The sequence below is a fragment of the Marmota flaviventris genome, chromosome 6, assembly GCF_047511675.1.
Source record: "Marmota flaviventris isolate mMarFla1 chromosome 6, mMarFla1.hap1, whole genome shotgun sequence".
Classification (NCBI taxonomy): domain Eukaryota; kingdom Metazoa; phylum Chordata; class Mammalia; order Rodentia; family Sciuridae; genus Marmota; species Marmota flaviventris.
This window is the reverse complement of record NC_092503.1, coordinates 7,250,437-7,256,436: the sequence shown is the minus strand read 5'-3', so window position 1 is coordinate 7,256,436 and position 6,000 is coordinate 7,250,437.

Here is a 6,000-nt window from a genome sequence, read left to right as displayed (position 1 = left end):
TGCAGAACGCCAGGGCCAGTGCTGGATAACTAAGTCTTGAGGTACTGCCCTCAGCGGGGAAGAGCTGGCTCCCCTGGAGTGCCTTGGTTCTCAGGGGAGCTATTACTAAGACAGCCAGCCCAGGCCCTGAATTCCCCCTGCTTCCTGCTCACCGCAGGGCTGTTTCTCCTTGCACGCACTTCTGCCATGATACGGTCCCTCAAGTTATGAGCAGCTAAGGCCCTCACCAGAGGCTGAACTGATGGGGCATATGATCTTGGACTTTTGGTCTCCAAAAACAAAAGCTAAAGAAATCTCTTTAGCCCAGCATCACAAAGAAAAAAAAAAAAAAGAAAAGAAACCTCTTTGGTGTATAAGTTACTTAGCCTTGAGCATTTTGTTATAGAAACATGAAATGGACCAATACAGCAGGGATGTTGGTGGGGGAGGTAAACCTTTCAGGTTTAACAGTATTATTATTTTAACAGTAATGTTATTTTAACAGTAATTATTTTAATATTTATTTTAACAGTAATGCTCATTAACTAAGGGATGTTAGGTTGTTCTTGAACTTCTCTTATCTCTAGTTCCTCATCTATAAGATGGAGACAAGAATCCTACCCAGCTCAAAGGGTTACTGCCTGGAGCAGAGCAAGTGCTATATAATAATGTTTAAAAGAGATGGCAGGAAAAACATGTAAATGGATGAGCAAAAATAAAAATCACCATGATCCTGTTTTCTGGAGGTCACCAATGCTCACACTGCCAAGTTCCTTTCTCCAGGCCCCTTTCATGCCCCGGAAGGGCCACTTGTTCCACAAATACCTGTTGAGTGCCTATATTGTCACAGCACCTACCTGTGCTTGAGATACAATAAACAATTTCTATGGAGAACGTGCTTGTTATTTTACAGAGAAGGGGAAAGAGAGAGAGAGAGAGAGAGAGAGAGAGAGAGAGAGAGAGAGAGAGAGAGAGAGAGAGAGAGATTGTAGAGAATGAATTGTTAGAGCAGGTCTGTGAACTGTCCCTGTCCGCACTCATAGAGGTGTCAGAGTTGGGAGCGAGCATTTAGAAACTGAAGCCACTCCTTCATCATCAGGATACCCAGGTATGTGACCCATGTTTGGATCTCCTTGAATGGGACCCAGAGCAGCTCTAGTGCTATGAATGTCCCTCAGGCCTGGGTGACCCACACCCTGCTCATGCCCAGTAAGACCACATGCTGGTCTGCAGCAGAGTGGACTCAGGCGGCAGGTGTGCCTTCTTCTCCACATACACGCCTAGAGGCACTGAAGCAAATGTGGTCCGTGTGGCCTTCTGCAGAACTAGGGGCCATCAGTCCGAGATCAGTACCTCCAAAGCGTAATTTTCAGCAGATGTATTATCCTTCATCTTCCAAGTTCAATGAGCTGAGAGATTCCCAGCGAGTTTTAATTGAGGCCTGAAGGTTTCCTGAGATGGCCTTCTCCCATTCGAAGGTGACATTTTTTTTGTGACTTACAGATGATGACAGTAAGATTTAGAAATGTTAGCTCTTGAAGGCTCCACTCAGGGGATGTCACCCACTGGAGGCATCTCACTGAAAGATGATGTCATCTAGAATGAAGTCCATCAGCAGAAACTTCTGGGCCGTATATTTTTTAGCTGCATTAATAATTAACAGCACAACGGCCTCTTCATCGAGTCCTCCACAAATCTCCAAGTAAATGTTACCCTCGCCCAAGGGAGCTGTAGCTCTCACAGCCCGATTTTTACAAAGAAAAAATTACTAAAAGAGCACCCCGCCAGCTGAGTGACGTGCCGCCACCCACCTCTCTCGAAATGTCTGCAGATCCAGTTGGTGTTCCTCCCAAATTACAAATGATCACATGTTCCGACCTTTCTATGCCACTCTAGAATGAACACCTCTGTACACAAGTGGAAAATTCCCAGATAATTTCTCTAGAAGTTAGAATTTTAATCTCCGTGAGAAAAGTCCCTCTCATTAGATGAGATGCTCTGTGATGCTTATGAGGGAACTAAAGGCCCAAGAGACCTGGCAACTGCTGGATGGTGGCAGTCTGGCTCTTCCCAGGCTGGTGGGACCAGCAGAGAGAGTGACCCTTCTGTGTCTCCCCTCTTCTCTCCTTGGGTGGACATTCCTGATCAATCCTGGCTGGCTTTCCACCCCTTCCGAAAGTTGTCTTCAACACTGTGTTCTGCATAACTCCTACCAATGCCAGGGTGGGACCCGGGAAGAAACCTGCTTCCATTCCTGCCAGAAGCCATCTTCATGAGCATGTTTCCAAGAGTCACCTGTGCTTTCTCCTGTGGTTGTTAAGTAGCACAAACCCCACACCTACTGAGGCAGAAAGTGAACACTTGCTTCAGTAGAGACTTTGATGGGATAAATATGAATTCTAGAAATGTCTTATGCTTAAATAAGTTTTCTATTTTTTTAAAAAAGAGAGAGAGAGAGAGAGAGAGAGAGAGAGAGAGAGAGAGAGAGAGAGAGAGAGAGAGAGAATTTTTTTTTAACATTTATTTTTTAGTTTTTTGGCGGCACAACATCTTTGTGTGTGGTGCTGAGGATTGAACCCGGGTCGCACGCATGCCAGGCGAGCGCGCTTCCGCTTGAGCCACATCCCCAGCCCCAAGTTTTCTATCTTGTCATAATCCAAGTCCACAATGTATAGTCCTACCTCGCTTCCTTTCCTGATTACCACTTTCTCCAAAGATGATTTTAAGTCTTAGATCCTAGATGCTTCAAGTATAGAGAGCATCATTTTTAAAGAATGTAAGGTCTGCAGTATTTCCCCCAAACAGAAACTTTCCTTTAGGGTCACAATTGTGACCAACTGTCAAGTGAAAAATAATTATGAAAACTAGGGAATTTAAATCAATGGTAAGGTCTAATTATAGGCCCAGGAATAATGAAAGAGCTCAGTATTTCTTACCACATTACTGTGCTAAAGTGAAAGCTACTCCAAGCCAAATAAGGAAACAATGTCAGTCTTTAAAACGTGCTTATCTACTTGTTAGAAGAGAAAAAAAAAATCACTCCTCATTTTGTTTCTTAGGCCTGAGCACATGCACCAATTAGCTTGCCAATTTTTTTTCCAATGCATCTTTGGGAAAAAAAAAAACTTTTTATCTTAACATTTATTATAGAATTCCAAAATAATCTTTTTTTGTGTGCTTTATTCTGCTCAAGCTGCACAAATGCCATTTTAATGACTGACTTTGGTAACTATGGATATAAATCATGATATAAATATATCCTAATGCCTGGTATAACCAGTCCAAAATACAATAAAAATATCAGCGATACAATTTCAGATGAGTAAGCGAACAGTTACCTTTGAGAGAGTCGCTGTCTGTATGTTGCCTAAAATTAAAGGTTGTGGAGCAATGATTCTCACTATTCCTATTCAATCTATTTTACTTTCTTTTTAAATTAACATATAATAATTGTACATATCTATAGTAAATATTTACACGTGCAATCTATAATGACCCAATCAGGGTAACTAGCATTTCCAACTCCTTAAACATATGTCATTTCTTAATGCTGGGGGCCTTTAGACTCTGCTCATTATTTTGAAATATAACCTAAATTCTTGGGTCCTACAGTTACCCTACTTCATCACAGCTCCATAACTAATTCCACCTATAAAATGTGATTTGGAGCCATTATCTAACCTCTCTTTCTCCCACCTCTTCTACCCTTCCTAGACTCTAGTGACCACAATTCCAACCCCTTCATTGATGAGATAAATGTTTTTAGTTTCCAGAAACGAGTGAGAATATGTGGTATTTGTGTCCCTGTACCTACCTTATTTCACTTAACATGTCATCCTCTAGTTCCATCCAAGTTGTAGCAGGATTTCATTTTTTTTCTGGCTGAATAATATTCCATCTTGTCTCTGTTCCACACTTTCTTTTCCACATATCCACCAATGGTTACTTGCTTGATTCTGCATTCTGGTTATTAGGAATAGTGCTGCACTCAATATGGGAGTGGAAGTGTCTCTTGGACATGATTTCATTTCCTGTGGGCATATATCCTATACTGGGACTGCTGGATCACATGTGATTCTCTTTTCCATTGATCACTGTATCTAGGTCAGTGTGGTGCACCAGAACTCCCTGTGGAAATGTTCTCTATCTGCGGTCCATGGATCAGCCACTAGACATCTGTGGTTATTAGGCACTAGAAATGTGGCTCAAGAGGAAAAGAGTCTGTCATTTTATGGAATTGATGGGAGTTGAAACACCCACATGTGCCTGACGGGTACCATACTGGTCAGCGCAGAAACGGAGCAGTGAGCAGCGTTTTGAAAATACAGTGATGAGATTGATTTGATTTTTGTCTCAAAATCTCTGCAAAATGATGGGAGAAATAAAATGCATACATGATTTTAAATCAAAATCTCAGTCAAGTTTGTGTGGAATTTAGTAAAATGTAGGATTTTTATGGAAGAAAATAGGCCCAAGAATGCCAATGTAATTTTGGAAAGAATTGAGGTAAGGGAAGAAGGGGGTGGGACTGTCCCACCAGATCTGAGGGCTATTGTAGCAGTGCAGTGTGAACAGTGTGGAGTTGGGCGGACGCAGTAGGACAAATGAAGGGCTGAGATCAGGTTCCAGCACATGGAAGAACCCCACATCAGTGAAGGGAAAGGCAGTATTGTGATTCTAGGGAAAGCACGGATTCTTCAGTTACGTGGTGTTTAACTAGACGGCGGCCCATATGGAAGAAAAGAGTAAAATTATATCCCACCATAGTCTGCACAAAATTAACTTCAGACATGTCCAAATTCACTTTGAAAAAAAAATACAATTTAAAAAAGAATAAATAAGAGAACACATTTAAATCTCAATCAGTCAAGTGCGATTTTTATAGCAAGACTCAAAAAGCAGGAGCTATGAAGGAGACAGGCTCATTTTACTACACCAGAACTTAAAATTTTTGTAGTTCCCAAGACATTAGAAAGTTAAACCTCAGACTGAGAGGATGGTATATGCAACTGTCAAGGAGCAGAATACACAAATACACACATAACTCCTCAGATTCAATCCCCCTCCCCACAAAGAACAGAGTAGACAAGCAGATGACCGACCGGGGCAACTCAAGGAGACTGAAACCTGGCTGATGAATAAATGTGCAAAATACGTGCAACCTGGGGATAGGGGGATGGTAAAGAGGGAGACTGTTCTTTATATCCATGGAACAGGCTAAGTGCCCGAGTCTAGGACAAGTGGGAGCTCGGATGTGGACAGTTGTAGATGTTGCTGGTGAGGTGTGAATCAGGCCACCTTACTGGAAAGCCGATGGGAGTACCTAGTCTGAGATTCGAGGCTATTCTTCCTGGTATTTGCCTCAGGTCAATTTTTGCACAAACGTGCAAGGGAACATGCACAATCATTGTGATCAGTGAGCAGGACGATTTGTAACTGAAAAATTAAAGCGAGCTAAACACCCTCGAGGAAGAATGGACATGCTGTATTAGGGCCTCCAAGAGAATGATGTGTGGCAGTCAGAGAGGTGGGCCAGCTCCTCCTACCAAGGCTGAGCTACAGAAGTACCCTGTGGAGAGGAGGAGGAGAAGGGGGGGAGGAGGAGGAGGAGGAGGAGGAGGAGGAGGAGGAGGGGGAGAAAGAAGAGAGGAGGAGAAGGAGAGGAGGAGGAGAGGAGGAGGAGGAGGAGGAGGAGGAGAAGGAGAGGAGGAGGAGAAGGAGGAGGAGGAGGAAGAGAGGAGGAGGAGGAGAAGGAGGAGGAGGATCAGGAGAGGAGGAGGAGAGGAGGAGGAAGAGGAGAAGGAGAAGGAGGAGGAAGAGAGGAGGAGGAGGAGAAGGAGAGGAGGAGGAGAAGGAGGAGGAGGAGGAAGAGAGGAGGAGGAGGAGGAGGAGGAGGAAGAGAGGAGGAGGAGGAGGAGGAAGAGAGGAGGAGGAGGAGAAGGAGAAGGAGAGGAGGAGGAGGGGAGGAGGAGGAGGAGGAAGAAGAGGAGGAGGAGGGGAGGAGGAGAGGAGGAGGAGAAG